This window comes from Rana temporaria, chromosome 2 (genome assembly GCF_905171775.1).
Source record: "Rana temporaria chromosome 2, aRanTem1.1, whole genome shotgun sequence".
In the NCBI taxonomy this organism is placed as follows: domain Eukaryota; kingdom Metazoa; phylum Chordata; class Amphibia; order Anura; family Ranidae; genus Rana; species Rana temporaria.
The window spans coordinates 540,959,484-540,976,378 of NC_053490.1; the positions used below are offsets into that span (position 1 = coordinate 540,959,484).

At 57.5% G+C, this 16,895-nt stretch overlaps 1 protein-coding gene and 1 long non-coding RNA gene across 2 annotated transcripts in view; one reads left to right on the plus strand and one right to left on the minus strand.

Annotated features, from left to right (window-relative positions):
* Positions 1-16,895, plus strand: part of LOC120928129 — an 85,602-nt gene that overhangs the window by 28,691 nt on the left and 40,016 nt on the right. The window lies entirely within an intron of this gene.
* LOC120928133 lies at positions 1,137-16,047 on the minus strand. The gene is made up of 2 exons (XR_005747177.1): positions 15,702-16,047; positions 1,137-1,310 (listed from the first exon to the last, which is right to left on the minus strand). It is a non-coding gene; the product is annotated as an uncharacterized LOC120928133 (long non-coding RNA).

Genomic DNA, 16,895 nt, shown 5'->3' on the forward strand with positions numbered 1-16,895 from the left:
CGCACAAGAGTCGGCAGGCCTTCACATTCCATGACCCCAAGCAACAATGTATGCATGCTGATTGTATAAAGAATGTCCTCCTCCATGCTCAGGTAAGCTTTCACCTCTGTGTTAACATATTGTTTAAATATCATGGCAGGGCTCGACAAAATCCGGGCGCCCGGTCGCAATTGCGACAAGAAATTGTAACCTGGCGCCAGTGGTGTATTTAGGTTTTGTGCTGCCCTAGGCCTGACAAAACTCGTGCACTCGCTAATTTAAATATGACCCACCCCCTTCCTGTCAAGGCCACACCCCTTTCTGTTTAAGACCCACCCTGATATTTTCGAGTGGGGAGACTAGTTTTCAATGGTGGGGGGGGGAATGGATTCCCTTAATTTGCATAGATTTCCTATCACTTCCTGTTTAACTATGGGGCAGAAAGTGAAGGGAAATCTCTGCAATGGGACAGGGATGGTAAAAAAAAATAAACTGATAGGGGCTCTAACCCTCCCTTACTCTATCCAAAATGAAAAAAAAAAAGTGTTGCCTATAGTTCTACTTTAAGCACAAATTTCGGATAATTTTATGGAGAGGACTAAGAAGATATAACCATGCCAGTGGTACAGCAGAAAACATATAGCACAGTGAGGAAGGTTTGTGGTCCAGGATGATAGGACAATATTAGAAACAGCTTGCATTACACCAACAGTGTAGCACAAGCCACTTTCCGTGCTGCCCCCCTGCAAAGTGCTGCCCTAGGCTTAGGATACAGCGTTGCCTGGCTCCCCGGGAAGCTTAGGCCTGCAGAAGGCCGCAAAGCCGCGCCCTCAATTACCACCCGCTGCGGCCGGCTGGTAATTGAGGCCGCGGCTTTGCGGCCTTCTGCAGGCCTAAGCTTCCTTCTGTGATCTGGCGCCATCTTGTGGTGGCCGTTGGCATTACAAGTGGTTATATTACAAGTAGCAAAACAGCAGTTCTAATGTAGCCTAAAAAAGAAAGATGGTGGGATTTTTTACAGATCCAGATGACATACACTCACAGTCCCATGATTAGAAACAAATAAAAATAAACAATTCGGGAGAGACAAACACTCTCCCAAATTAAGGGATTTTAACGTGAGAATGCTGTAAAAAGGCAAGCACGCTAAACACAGATGATTTTATCAAAATGTATCAATTTAATAATGCTTATTAAAAACAATTCCAAAGATTAATATGGAGCACAGTAGTTACAAAAGCAGGATAAGTGACAGTATGCAGGTAGCCAACAAGTTTCGCGCAAAGGTGCTTCGTCAGGGCCTTGCAACTTTTTCTTTTGGATTATGTGGTCTGTGTGTGACAGAAAAAAATACGCCATTAATACACATGAAATAATATAATAAAGCACATTACATGATATTAGAGCGAGTGGAGACCCCAGCAACAAACCAAAAGTCTGTAAATTATTAAAATTCAAAAAATAATAAGGTAACATGTATATGTCTACGTGTAATAACAGTTATAAGGCGCACACACAGCCAAATCAAGTTGGTATACATGCAAATATGTGAGTGGCCGGGAACCTAATCAATTAAATTAATTAATGCCAGAGGTAAGCCAATGTAATGCAAATCAATGCATAACCCAGCATATAATGCTAGGACGGATATATAAGCTATCAGGTAAATAGACAGATAGTGAGATGGACTGGAACAGTGGATAAATAGACATTAAGGGCCAGATCCACGTAGAAATAGATCGGCGCAGCGTATCAGAGATGCGCTACGCCGCTGTAACTTACTTTTGGGCGGTTCGAATCCTGGAAGATTTTGCGCCATAAGTTACGGCGGCGTAGCGTATCTCTGGCGGCGGAATTCAAATTGGCGATTAGGGGGGCGGGTTTCATTTAAATGAAGCGCGTCCCCTCGCCGTCCCGAAATTTCCCGGCGTGCATTGCGCTAAATGACGTCGCTAGGACGTCATTTTTTTTTTTTTAACTTAGACGGGACTTGCGTATATTCCAATTCACGGACGACTTGCGCAAAAAAAATAAAAATTCAGATTTCGACACGGAAACGACGGCCATACTTAACATGGCAAACCTAACTATACGCCGCAAAATACCAGCTTTAACTATACGCCGGAAAAAAGCAGACTAGCGACGCCGTAAAAAAAAATGCGCCGTACGTTCGTGGATCGATGGAAATCGCTAATTTGCATACCAAACGCGGAAAACTACGTGAACGCCACCCAGCGGACGCCGAAGTATTGCATCTTAGATCCGAAAGGCGTACGAGGACGTATACCTGTCAGTTCGAACCCAGATGCCGTCGTATCTTGTTTTGAGGATTCGAACCAAAGATACGACGCGGGTAATTTGAAAGTACGCCGGCGTATCAGTAGATACGCCGGCGTACTCTCTCTGTGGATCTGGCCCTAAATATAATGCACGGCAATAACAGATAAAAGATAATAAATAAAAAATATATACCGTATTTATCGGTGTAAACCGCGCACTTTTTTCCCCGGAAAATCGTGGGTGTGCGATATACGCCGATCCCTACTTCCCGAGCTGTGTTTGAACGCCGCCGTTGACATATACCGAGCGCAGTACACTCGGCCAGGCTTGGCTCCTCTCGCGGTCATGCCCTGTGCCGCCTCCTAGCATTTATGCGAAAGGAGCCGAGTGTACTGCGCTCGGTATATGTCATCGGCGGCGTTCAAACACAGCGCGGGAAGCGGGGATCGACTCGGAAACAGCGCGGGAGAAGCAGGGAGGACACCGCCAGGGCCGCAGACGGACACCGGACAAGGCCACCAATGGACGACGGGCAAGACACCGACGAGGGGCATTCAAACTGTAAGTATTTTCTTTTTTTTCAGGAAATTTCCCTTCCAGGTTGGGGGCTATACGCCGGGGTGCGCTATACGAAGATAAATACGGTATATATCCAGAGCCAAATGTCCACTTCATACACAGTTCCACATCCTATCCTCTCATCATATGTCCCACTAGTTATGGCCTCCCTATCCACAAGGAAAATACTGAGGGATAGGGTTTAAGTATAATCAAAAGGCGTAGTAAGATGTCATTATTGCAGGGTAGCGACGGTATAACAAAAAAGTCAACCAGCATACACTCCCAAGAGTACATTGCAAATTGCCATGTATATATATATATTTATTATCTGTTATTGCCAGGGCCGTCTTTACCATAGGACAAACAGGGGCAGCTGCCCAGGGCCCTGTCACTGTTGGGGGCCCAAAGCAACACCCCTTTGAAAAATGGCAATCCCCCTTTTTTTTTATTCATTTTTAAATAAAAAAAAAAATATTTTAATTAAAAGGGACAATTTTTTTTTCTAGGGGTCCCCAGGGGCCCGGAGGCCCCCAGGGCCCCAGATGCCAACCCCCCTTTTTAATTTATTTTTAAATAAAAAAAAAAAATTTTTAATATATTTTTATTTTATTTTTTATTAAAGTGCCAATTATTATTATTTTTTTTTAGAGGTCTGGAGGTCCCCAGGGGCCCGAAGTTCCCCAGGGCCCCGGATGACAACCCCCCCTTTTTTTTATAAAAAAAACGTTTTTATATATTTCTTTATTTCTTTTATTTTTTATATATACAAAGGCATGGCAGCCCATTCAAATCAATGGGCTGCTGTGCAGTGGCGTCACTAGGGTTGGTGTCACCCCCCCAATTACTTTTTCAAAATATTTTTTTTGACCCTACTGTTTGCTCTCTGTTCTCCTTTCTTCCCATTTTCTCTCTCTCTATCCATCTTTCTTGTTCTTTCTATCCCTTCTTCTTTCTCTCCCTTTTTCTTTGTCCCCTCCCCCGCCTCTCTTTCTCCAGGGCCAGAATTCACATCTCATGAGCCATCCCCCTAGATGGAAAATCTACTAACAGAATGCATTTCTTTACTGAGAACCTGAAATGACAGCCTTGCTGTCCGACATTTTGGAGAATAAAATGTACATTATACACACTTCAAACAAATTTTGTACAAAAAAAAAAAAAAGGAGGGGGAAGTATGATGCACCAAACTGTTAATCATACTGCCCCTAGCAGCCTGCAATGCAGAGTGGCTGGAGTGCCAAATTGCTCCGGCTGCTCTTTGATTTCATGCTGATTTAGTGGGAATTTGCCCTAAAAGGGAAAGAGGGGGTGGAAGGTTAGAGACAGAAGGGGGGAGAGAGAGGAGGGTGGGGGTGATAGAGAGGGGGATGAGAGAGAGAAAGGGGGTGGGGGTGAGAGAGGTAGATGGGATGGGACAGAGATGGTGGGGTAAGACAGAGAGGGAGGGGGTGGGGTTGAGGCAGAGATGGGGGGGGTGACAGAGATGGTGGGGGTAAGACAGAGGGGGGTGGGGGTGTGATGGAGGGGGTGGGGTTGAGACAGATGGTGGGGTGACAGAGGGGGTGGGGGTGAGACAGAAGGAGGGGTGACAGAGAGGGAGGAGGGGTGACAGACAGAAGGGGGGTGACAGGGAGGGAGGGGGGTGAGACAGAATGGGGGTGACAGAGAGGGAGGGGTGAGACAGAATGGGGGTGACAGAGAGGAAGGGGGTGGGGTGAGACAGAATGGGGGTGACAGAGAGGAAGGGGGTGACAGAGAGGGAGGGGGTGAGACAGAAGGGGGGTGACAGGGAGGGAGCGGTGGGGGAGAGGGAGGAGGGGTGACAGAGGGAGGGGGTGAGACAGAATGGGGGGTGACAGAGAGGAAGGGGGTGAGACAGAAGGGGGTGACAGAGAGAAAGGGGGTGACAGAGAGGGAGGGGGTGAGACAGAAGGGGGGTGACAGGGAGGGAGCGGTGGGGGGAGAGGGAGGAGGGGTGACAGAGGGAGGGGGTGAGACAGAGAGGAAGGGGGGTGACAGAGAGGAAGGGGGTGAGACAGAATGGTAGTGACAGAGAGGAAGGGGGTGAGACAGAATGGGAGGGGGTGAGACAGAAGGGGGGTGACAGAGAGGAAGGGTGACAGAGAGGGAGGGGGTGAGACAGAAGGGGGGTGACAGAGGAAGGGGAAGGGGGGGTGACAGAGAGGGAGGGGGTGACAGAAAGGGAGGGGAAGGGGGTGAGACAGAATGGGGGTGACAGAGAGGAAGGGGGTGAGACAGAATGGGGGTGACAGAGAGGGAGGGGGTGACAGAGGAAGGGGGGTGACAGAGAGGAAGGGGGTGAGACAGAATGGTGGTGACAGAGAGGAAGGGGGTGAGACAGAAGGGGGTTGACAGATAGGGAGGGGGTGAGACAGAAGGGGGTTGACAGAGAGGGAGGGGTGAGACAGAATGGGGGTGACAGAGAGGAAGGGGGTGGGGTGAGACAGAATGGGGGTGACAGAGGAAGGGGGTGAGACAGAAGGGGGTGACAGAGAGGGAGGGGGTGAGACAGAAGGGGGTGACAGAGAGGAAGGGGGTGGGGGTGAGACAGAATGGGGGTGACAGAGAGGGAGGGGGTGAAAGAGAGGAAGGGGGTGAGACAGAAGGGGGATGACAGAAAGGGAGGGGAAGGGGGTGAGACAGAATGGGGGTGACAGAGAGGAAGGGGGTGAGACAGAATGGGGGTGACAGAGAGGAAGGGGGTGGGGTGAGACAGAATGGGGGTGACAGAGAGGAAGGGGGTGAGACAGAAGGGGGTGACAGAGAGGGAGGGGGTGAGACAGAAGGGGGTGACAGAGAGGAAGGGGAAGGGGGTGAGACAGAAGGGGGGTGACAGAGGAAGGGGGTGGGGGTGAGACAGAAGGGGGGTGACAGAGAGGGAGGGGTGACAGAGGAAGGGGGTGAGACAGAAGGGGGGTGACAGAGGAAGGGGGTGGGGGTGAGACAGAATGGGAGGGGGTGAGAGGGAGGGGGTGAGACAGAAGGGGGGGTGACAGGGGAAGGGGGGGGTGACAGAGAGGGAGGGGGGTGACAGAAAGGGAGGGGAAGGGGGTGAGACAGAATGGGGGTGACAGAGAGGAAGGGGGTGAGACAGAATGGGGGTGACAGAGAGGAAGGGGGTGAGACAGAATGGGGGTGACAGAGAGGAAGGAGGTCAGACAGAATGGGGGTGACAGAGAGGGAGGGGGTGAGACAGAAGGGGGGTGACAGAGGGGAAGGGGGTGAGACAGAATGGGGGTGACAGAGAGGAAGGGGGTGAGACAGAAGGGGGTTGACAGAGAGGGAGGGGGTGAGACAGAAGGGGGTTGACAGAGAGGGAGGGGTGAGACAGAATGGGGGTGACAGAGAGGAAGGGGGTGGGGTGAGACAGAATGGGGGTGACAGAGAGGAAGGGGGTGAGACAGAAGGGGGTGACAGAGAGGGAGGGGGTGAGACAGAAGGGGGTGACAGAGAGGAAGGGGGTGGGGGGGTGACAGAAAGGGAGGGGAAGGGGGTGAGACAGAATGGGGGTGACAGAGAGGGAGGGGGTGGGGGTGAGACAGAATGGGGGTGACAGAGAGGGAGGGGGTGAGACAGAAGGGGGGTGACAGAGAGGGAGGGGGTGACAGAGAGGAAGGGGGTGGGGGTGAGACAGAATGGGGGTGACAGAGAGGGAAGGGGGTGACAGAGGAATGGGGTTGGGACAGAAGGGGGGTGAAAGAGAGGAAGGGGGTGAGACAGAAGGGGGATGACAGAAAGGGAGGTGAAGGGGGTGAGGCAGAAGGGGGGGTGACAGAGAGGAAGGGGGTGAGACAGAAGGGGGGTGACAGAGAGGAAGGGGGTGACAGAGAGGGAGGGGGTGAGACAGAAGGGGGGTGACAGGGAGGGAGCGGTGGGGGGAGAGGGAGGAGAGGTGACAGAGGGAGGGGGTGAGACAGAGAGGAAGGGGGTGAGACAGAAGGGGGGTGACAGAGAGGAAGGGGGTGAGACAGAATGGGGGTGACAGAGAGGAAGGGGGTGAGACAGAATGGGGGTGACAGAGAGGAAGGGGGTGGGGTGAGACAGAATGGGGGTGACAGAGAGGAAGGGGGTGAGACAGAAGGGGGTGACAGAGAGGGAGGGGTGAGACAGAAGGGGGGTGACAGAGAGGAAGGGGGTGGGGGTGAGACAGAAGGGGGGTGACAGAGAGGGAGGGGTGACAGAGGAAGGGGGTGAGACAGAAGGGGGGTGACAGAGGAAGGGGGTGGGGGTGAGACAGAATGGGAAGGGGGGTGACAGAGAGGAAGGGTGACAGAGAGGGAGGGGGTGAGACAGAAGGGGGGGTGACAGAGGAAGGGGAAGGGGGGGTGACAGAAAGGGAGGGGAAGGGGGTGAGACAGAATGGGGGTGACAGAGAGGAAGGGGGTGAGACAGAATGGGGGTGACAGAGAGGGAGGGGGTGAGACAGAAGGGGGGTGACAGAGGAAGGGGGGTGACAGAGAGGGAGGGGGGTGACAGAGAGGAAGGGGGTGAGACAGAATGGTGGTGACAGAGGAAGGGGGTGAGACAGAAGGGGGTTGACAGATAGGGAGGGGGTGAGACAGAAGGGGGTTGACAGAGAGGGAGGGGTGAGACAGAATGGGGGTGACAGAGAGGAAGGGGTGGGGTGAGACAGAATGGGGGTGACAGAGAGGAAGGGGGTGAGACAGAAGGGGGTGACAGAGAGGGAGGGGGTGAGACAGAAGGGGGTGACAGAGAGGAAGGGGGTGGGGGTGAGACAGAATGGGGGTGACAGAGAGGGAGGGGGTGACAGAGAGGAATGGGGTTGGGACAGAAGGGGGGTGAAAGAGAGGAAGGGGGTGAGACAGAAGGGGGATGACAGAAAGGGAGGGGAAGGGGGTGAGACAGAATGGGGGTGACAGAGAGGAAGGGGGTGAGACAGAATGGGGGTGACAGAGAGGAAGGGGGTGGGGTGAGACAGAATGGGGGTGACAGAGAGGAAGGGGGTGAGACAGAAGGGGGTGACAGAGAGGAAGGGGAAGGGGGTGAGACAGAAGGGGGGTGACAGAGAGGGTGGGGGTGAGACAGAAGGGGGTGACAGAGAGGGAGGGGTGACAGAGGAAGGGGGTGAGACAGAAGGGGAGGGGGTGAGAGGGAGGGGGTGAGACAGAAGGGGGGGTGACAGAGAGGGAGGGGGTGACAGAAAGGGAGGGGAAGGGGGTGAGACAGAATGGGGGTGACAGAGAGGAAGGGGGTGAGACAGAATGGGGGTGACAGAGAGGAAGGGGGTGAGACAGAATGGGGGTGACAGAGAGGAAGGAGGTGAGACAGAATGGGGGTGACAGAGAGGGAGGGGGTGAGACAGAAGGGGGGTGACAGAGGAAGGGGGGTGACAGAGGGGAAGGGGGTGAGACAGAATGGGGGTGACAGAGAGGAAGGGGGTGAGACAGAAGGGGGTTGACAGAGAGGGAGGGGGTGAGACAGAAGGGGGTTGACAGAGAGGGAGGGGTGAGACAGAATGGGGGTGACAGAGAGGAAGGGGGTGGGGTGAGACAGAATGGGGGTGACAGAGAGGAAGGGGGTGAGACAGAAGGGGGTGACAGAGAGGGAGGGGGTGAGACAGAAGGGGGTGACAGAGAGGAAGGGGGTGGGGGGGTGACAGAAAGGGAGGGGAAGGGGGTGAGACAGAATGGGGGTGACAGAGAGGGAGGGGGTGGGGGTGAGACAGAATGGGGGTGACAGAGAGGGAGGGGGTGAGACAGAAGGGGGGTGACAGGAAGGGGGGTGACAGAGAGGAAGGGGGTGGGGGTGAGACAGAATGGGGGTGACAGAGAGGGAAGGGGGTGACAGAGGAATGGGGTTGGGACAGAAGGGGGGTGAAAGAGAGGAAGGGGGTGAGACAGAAGGGGGATGACAGAAAGGGAGGTGAAGGGGGTGAGGCAGAAGGGGGGGTGACAGAGAGGAAGGGGGTGAGACAGAAGGGGGGTGACAGAGAGGAAGGGGGTGACAGAGAGGGAGGGGGTGAGACAGAAGGGGGGTGACAGGGAGGGAGCGGTGGGGGGAGAGGGAGGAGGGGTGACAGAGGGAGGGGGTGAGACAGAAGGGGGGTGACAGAGAGGAAGGGGGTGAGACAGAATGGGGGTGACAGAGAGGAAGGGGGTGAGACAGAATGGGGGTGACAGAGAGGAAGGGGGTGGGGTGAGACAGAATGGGGGTGACAGAGAGGAAGGGGGTGACAGAGAGGGAGGGGTGAGACAGAAGGGGGGTGACAGAGAGGAAGGGGGTGGGGGTGAGACAGAAGGGGGGTGACAGAGAGGGAGGGGTGACAGAGGAAGGGGGTGAGACAGAAGGGGGGTGACAGAGGAAGGGGGTGGGGGTGAGACAGAATGGGAGAGGGTGAGACAGAAGGGGGGTGACAGAGAGGAAGGGTGACAGAGAGGGAGGGGGTGAGACAGAAGGGGGGGTGACAGAGGAAGGGGAAGGGGGGGTGACAGAGAGGGAGGGGGTGACAGAAAGGGAGGGGAAGGGGGTGAGACAGAATGGGGGTGACAGAGAGGAAGGGGGTGAGACAGAATGGGGGTGACAGAGAGGGAGGGGGTGAGACAGAAGGGGGGTGACAGAGGAAGGGGGGTGACAGAGAGGGAGGGGGGGTGACAGAGAGGAAGGGGGTGAGACAGAATGGTGGTGACAGAGAGGAAGGGGGTGAGACAGAAGGGGGTTGACAGATAGGGAGGGGGTGAGACAGAAGGGGGTTGACAGAGAGGGAGGGGTGAGACAGAATGGGGGTGGGGTGAGACAGAATGGGGGTGACAGAGAGGAAGGGGGTGAGACAGAAGGGGGTGACAGAGAGGGAGGGGGTGAGACAGAAGGGGGTGACAGAGAGGAAGGGGGTGGGGGTGAGACAGAATGGGGGTGACAGAGAGGGAGGGGGTGACAGAGGAATGGGGTTGGGACAGAAGGGGGGTGAAAGAGAGGAAGGGGGTGAGACAGAAGGGGGATGACAGAAAGGGAGGGGAAGGGGGTGAGACAGAATGGGGGTGACAGAGAGGAAGGGGGTGAGACAGAATGGGGGTGACAGAGGAAGGGGGTGACAGAGGGGAAGGGGGTGAGACAGAATGGGGGTGACAGAGAGGAAGGGGGTGAGACAGAAGGGGGTTGACAGAGAGGGAGGGGGTGAGACAGAAGGGGGTTGACAGAGAGGGAGGGGTGAGACAGAATGGGGGTGACAGAGAGGAAGGGGGTGGGGTGAGACAGAATGGGGGTGACAGAGAGGAAGGGGGTGAGACAGAAGGGGGTGACAGAGAGGGAGGGGGTGAGACAGAAGGGGGTGACAGAGAGGAAGGGGGTGGGGGGGTGACAGAAAGGGAGGGGAAGGGGGTGAGACAGAATGGGGGTGACAGAGGGGGTGGGGGTGAGACAGAATGGGGGTGACAGAGAGGGAGGGGGTGAGACAGAAGGGGGGTGACAGAGAGGGAGGGGGTGACAGAGAGGAAGGGGGGGGGGGTGAGACAGAATGGGGGTGACAGAGAGGGAAGGGGGTGACAGAGGAATGGGGTTGGGACAGAAGGGGGGTGAAAGAGAGGAAGGGGGTGAGACAGAAGGGGGATGACAGAAAGGGAGGTGAAGGGGGTGAGGCAGAAGGGGGGGTGACAGAGAGGAAGGGGGTGAGACAGAAGGGGGGTGACAGAGAGGAAGGGGGTGAGACAGAAGGGGGGTGACAGGGAGGGAGCGGTGGGGGGAGAGGGAGGAGAGGTGACAGAGGGAGGGGGTGAGACAGAGAGGAAGGGGGTGAGACAGAAGGGGGGTGACAGAGAGGAAGGGGGTGAGACAGATTGGGGGTGACAGAGAGGAAGGGGGTGAGACAGAATGGGGGTGACAGAGAGGAAGGGGGTGGGGTGAGACAGAATGGGGGTGACAGAGAGGAAGGGGGTGAGACAGAAGGGGGTGACAGAGAGGGAGGGGTGAGACAGAAGGGGGGTGACAGAGAGGAAGGGGGTGGGGGTGAGACAGAAGGGGGGTGACAGAGGAAGGGGGTGAGACAGAAGGGGGGTGACAGAGGAAGGGGGTGGGGGTGAGACAGAATGGGAAGGGGGTGACAGAGAGGAAGGGTGACAGAGAGGGAGGGGGTGAGACAGAAGGGGGGGTGACAGAGGAAGGGGAAGGGGGGGTGACAGAGAGGGAGGGGGTGACAGAAAGGGAGGGGAAGGGGGTGAGACAGAATGGGGGTGACAGAGAGGAAGGGGGTGAGACAGAATGGGGGTGACAGAGAGGGAGGGGGTGAGACAGAAGGGGGGTGACAGAGGAAGGGGGGTGACAGAGAGGGAGGGGGTGACAGAGAGGAAGGGGGTGAGACAGAATGGTGGTGACAGAGAGGAAGGGGGTGAGACAGAAGGGGGTTGACAGATAGGGAGGGGGTGAGACAGAAGGGGGTTGACAGAGAGGGAGGGGTGAGACAGAATGGGGGTGACAGAGAGGAAGGGGTGGGGTGAGACAGAATGGGGGTGACAGAGAGGAAGGGGGTGAGACAGAAGGGGGTGACAGAGAGGGAGGGGGTGAGACAGAAGGGGGTGACAGAGAGGAAGGGGGTGGGGGTGAGACAGAATGGGGGTGACAGAGAGGGAGGGGGTGACAGAGAGGAATGGGGTTGGGACAGAAGGGGGGTGAAAGAGAGGAAGGGGGTGAGACAGAAGGGGGATGACAGAAAGGGAGGGGAAGGGGGTGAGACAGAATGGGGGTGACAGAGAGGAAGGGGGTGAGACAGAATGGGGGTGACAGAGAGGAAGGGGGGGGTGAGACAGAATGGGGGTGACAGAGAGGAAGGGGGTGAGACAGAAGGGGGTGACAGAGAGGGAGGGGGTGAGACAGAAGGGGGTGACAGAGAGGAAGGGGAAGGGGGTGAGACAGAAGGGGGGTGACAGAGAGGAAGGGGGTGGGGGTGAGACAGAAGGGGGTGACAGAGAGGGAGGGGTGACAGAGGAAGGGGGTGAGACAGAAGGGGGGTGACAGAGGAAGGGGGTGGGGGTGAGACAGAATGGGAGGGGGTGAGAGGGAGGGGGTGAGACAGAAGGGGGGGTGACAGAGAGGGAGGGGGGTGACAGAAAGGGAGGGGAAGGGGGTGAGACAGAATGGGGGTGACAGAGAGGAAGGGGGTGAGACAGAATGGGGGTGACAGAGAGGAAGGGGGTGAGACAGAATGGGGGTGACAGAGAGGAAGGAGGTGAGACAGAATGGGGGTGACAGAGAGGGAGGGGGTGAGACAGAAGGGGGGTGACAGAGGAAGGGGGGTGACAGAGGGGAAGGGGGTGAGACAGAATGGGGGTGACAGAGAGGAAGGGGGTGAGACAGAAGGGGGTTGACAGAGAGGGAGGGGGTGAGACAGAAGGGGGTTGACAGAGAGGGAGGGGGTGAGACAGAAGGGGGTTGACAGAGAGGGAGGGGTGAGACAGAATGGGGGTGACAGAGAGGAAGGGGGTGGGGTGAGACAGAATGGGGGTGACAGAGAGGAAGGGGGTGAGACAGAAGGGGGTGACAGAGAGGGAGGGGGTGAGACAGAAGGGGGTGACAGAGAGGAAGGGGGTGGGGGGGGTGACAGAAAGGGAGGGGAAGGGGGTGAGACAGAATGGGGGTGACAGAGAGGGAGGGGGTGGGGGTGAGACAGAATGGGGGTGACAGAGAGGGAGGGGGTGAGACAGAAGGGGGGTGACAGGAAGGGGGGTGACAGAGGAAGGGGGTGGGGGTGAGACAGAATGGGGGTGACAGAGAGGGAAGGGGGTGACAGAGGAATGGGGTTGGGACAGAAGGGGGGTGAAAGAGAGGAAGGGGGTGAGACAGAAGGGGGATGACAGAAAGGGAGGTGAAGGGGGTGAGGCAGAAGGGGGGGTGACAGAGAGGAAGGGGGTGAGACAGAAGGGGGGTGACAGAGAGGAAGGGGGTGACAGAGAGGGAGGGGGTGAGACAGAAGGGGGGTGACAGGGAGGGAGCGGTGGGGGGAGAGGGAGGAGGGGTGACAGAGGGAGGGGGTGAGACAGAAGGGGGGTGACAGAGAGGAAGGGGGTGAGACAGAATGGGGGTGACAGAGAGGAAGGGGGTGAGACAGAATGGGGGTGACAGAGAGGAAGGGGGTGGGGTGAGACAGAATGGGGGTGACAGAGAGGGAGGGGTGAGACAGAAGGGGGGTGACAGAGAGGAAGGGGGTGGGGGTGAGACAGAAGGGGGGTGACAGAGAGGGAGGGGTGACAGAGGAAGGGGGTGAGACAGAAGGGGGGTGACAGAGGAAGGGGGTGGGGGTGAGACAGAATGGGAGAGGGTGAGACAGAAGGGGGGTGACAGAGAGGAAGGGTGACAGAGAGGGAGGGGGTGAGACAGAAGGGGGGGTGACAGAGGAAGGGGAAGGGGGGGTGACAGAGAGGGAGGGGGTGACAGAAAGGGAGGGGAAGGGGGTGAGACAGAATGGGGGTGACAGAGAGGAAGGGGGGTGAGACAGAATGGGGGTGACAGAGAGGGAGGGGGTGAGACAGAAGGGGGGTGACAGAGGAAGGGGGGTGACAGAGAGGGAGGGGGGTGACAGAGAGGAAGGGGGTGAGACAGAATGGTGGTGACAGAGAGGAAGGGGGTGAGACAGAAGGGGGTTGACAGATAGGGAGGGGGTGAGACAGAAGGGGGTTGACAGAGAGGGAGGGGTGAGACAGAATGGGGGTGACAGAGAGGAAGGGGGTGGGGTGAGACAGAATGGGGGTGACAGAGAGGAAGGGGGTGAGACAGAAGGGGGTGACAGAGAGGGAGGGGGTGAGACAGAAGGGGGTGACAGAGAGGAAGGGGGTGGGGGTGAGACAGAATGGGGGTGACAGAGAGGGAGGGGGTGACAGAGAGGAATGGGGTTGGGACAGAAGGGGGGTGAAAGAGAGGAAGGGGGTGAGACAGAAGGGGGATGACAGAAAGGGAGGGGAAGGGGGTGAGACAGAATGGGGGTGACAGAGAGGAAGGGGTGAGACAGAATGGGGGTGACAGAGAGGAAGGGGGTGGGGTGAGACAGAATGGGGGTGACAGAGAGGAAGGGGGTGAGACAGAAGGGGGTGACAGAGAGGGAGGGGGTGAGACAGAAGGGGGTGACAGAGAGGAAGGGGAAGGGGGTGAGACAGAAGGGGGGTGACAGAGAGGAAGGGGGTGGGGGTGAGACAGAAGGGGGGTGACAGAGAGGGAGGGGTGACAGAGGAAGGGGGTGAGACAGAAGGGGGGTGACAGAGGAAGGGGGTGGGGGTGAGACAGAATGGGAGGGGGTGAGAGGGAGGGGGTGAGACAGAAGGGGGGGGTGACAGGGGAAGGGGGGGTGACAGAGAGGGAGGGGGTGACAGAAAGGGAGGGGAAGGGGGTGAGACAGAATGGGGGTGACAGAGAGGGAATGGGGTTGGGACAGAAGGGGGGTGAAAGAGAGGAAGGGGGTGAGACAGAATGGGGGTGACAGAGAGGGAGGGGGTGAGACAGAAGGGGGGTGACAGAGGAAGGGGGGTAACAGAGAGGGAGGGGGGTGACAGAGGGGAAGGGGGTGAGACAGAATGGGGGTGACAGAGAGGAAGGGGGTGAGACAGAAGGGGGTTGACAGAGAGGGAGGGGGTGAGACAGAAGGGGGTTGACAGAGAGGGAGGGGTGAGACAGAATGGGGGTGACAGAGAGGAAGGGGGTGGGGTGAGACAGAATGGGGGTGACAGAGAGGAAGGGGGTGAGACAGAAGGGGGTGACAGAGAGGAAGGGGTGGGGGGGTGACAGAAAGGGAGGGGAAGGGGGTGAGACAGAATGGGGGTGACAGAGAGGGAGGGGGTGGGGGTGAGACAGAATGGGGGTGACAGAGAGGGAGGGGGTGACAGAGGAAGGGGGGTGACAGAGGAAGGGGGGTGACAGAGAGGGAGGGGGTGACAGAGAGGAAGGGGGTGGGGGTGACAGAGAGGGAAGGGGGTGACAGAGGAATGGGGTTGGGACAGAAGGGGGGTGAAAGAGAGGAAGGGGGTGAGACAGAAGGGGGGTGACAGAGGAAGGGGGTGGGGGTGAGACAGAATGGGAGGGGGTGAGAGGGAGGGGGTGAGACAGAAGGGGGGGTGACAGGGGAAGGGGGGGTGACAGAGAGGGAGGGGGTGACAGAAAGGGAGGGGAAGGGGGTGAGACAGAATGGGGGTGACAGAGAGGGAATGGGGTTGGGACAGAAGGGGGGTGAAAGAGAGGAAGGGGGTGAGACAGAATGGGGGTGACAGAGAGGGAGGGGGTGAGACAGAAGGGGGGTGACAGAGGAAGGGGGGTAACAGAGAGGGAGGGGGGTGACAGAGGGGAAGGGGGTGAGACAGAATGGGGGTGACAGAGAGGAAGGGGGTGAGACAGAAGGGGGTTGACAGAGAGGGAGGGGGTGAGACAGAAGGGGGTTGACAGAGAGGGAGGGGTGAGACAGAATGGGGGTGACAGAGAGGAAGGGGGTGGGGTGAGACAGAATGGGGGTGACAGAGAGGAAGGGGGTGAGACAGAAGGGGGTGACAGAGAGGAAGGGGTGGGGGGGTGACAGAAAGGGAGGGGAAGGGGGTGAGACAGAATGGGGGTGACAGAGAGGGAGGGGGTGGGGGTGAGACAGAATGGGGGTGACAGAGAGGGAGGGGGTGACAGAGGAAGGGGGGTGACAGAGGAAGGGGGGTGACAGAGAGGGAGGGGGTGACAGAGAGGAAGGGGGTGGGGGTGACAGAGAGGGAAGGGGGTGACAGAGGAATGGGGTTGGGACAGAAGGGGGGTGAAAGAGAGGAAGGGGGTGAGACAGAAGGGGGATGACAGAAAGGGAGGTGAAGGGGGTGAGGCAGAAGGGGGGGTGACAGAGAGGAAGGGGGTGGGGGTGTGACATAGATGGGTGAGACCCCCCCCCTCCTCCTCACCTTTCCTGGCTCTTTACCCCTCAGCTGTTTCGGTGTTACCTGCAATACATGCACAGTGCCGCGGCCGGTGGTGGACTCTGTTGACACAACCCCCCCCCTTTCCTATTATCCATGCCGCGGCTGGCGGTGGATTCTGTGGACACACCGGGGCCCCCCCGAACCTGTTCCTAGCCGTGTCTGGAGACAGAGGACTGGTGTGGGCACTGGCAGCAATCTGAATCATCACAGCAGGTGCCAGGGCAGCCGGGCAGGTCACACGTGCAGCCGTTGAGCAGCCGCTCGGGCGGAGAAACTGAAAGTACTGTGTGATGACGTGACTAACGTCACATCATCACACAGTGCAGTGTGACAGGCAGCAGGCAGGCACAGGCTGAGCTCTGCTGAGGCTCGCCTCGCCGCTCGCTGGTCTGGCTGGCTCAGTAGGAGAGGGGAGGAAAAAAGTACAAAGTCCAGTCGGAGAGACACACACGCGGCGGCGCTGCAGCGCTGGGTATGTCATAAAAATTTAAAAAAAAATCCTCAATGTCAGGATGGTGTCACCCCTGTAGCGGGTGTCACCCGGTGCGGACCGCACCCCCCTAGCAACGCCTCTGCTGCTGTGCCTGCACAAATGAGGGGCCGCCAAAACACATACATGTGAACCAGCCAGGCCCAAAATAAGCTGGAGGGGGGCCCAAAAAAAACGTTTGCCCAGGGCCCAAACCATATTAAAGACGGCCCTGGATATTGCCGTGTATTATATTTAATGTCTATCCACTGTCCCCATCAACATGGAGACCCCCCTGCCCCAAAGCACCCACCCCATGTTGAGGGCATGCCGCCTGGTACGGTTCAGGAGTGGGGGGGGGGGCGCTCGCTCGTCCCCACCCCGTTTCCCGACCGGCCGGTCTGGGATAAGGGTCTGGTATGGATTTGGGGGGGCCGTTTTTTTGGCGTAGGGGGTTCCCCTTGAAATTCATACCGGACCTAACGGCTGTCTTAATGAGAGGGCACACCTGGGCACTGCCCAGGGGCCCCAGCTGCATGGGGGGCCCCTGTCAAGCATCTGCCCGGCTCCATTGTGAAGACCGGGTTGGGCATGGGTGCCATTTGGAAATCTTTTATTTGTTTAATGAATGCATTGAAGTAGGTGATCTCCGATTGGACGAGGTGGAGAAGCAGGGTGGTGACGTCATGCTCCTCCACCTTGTCCAA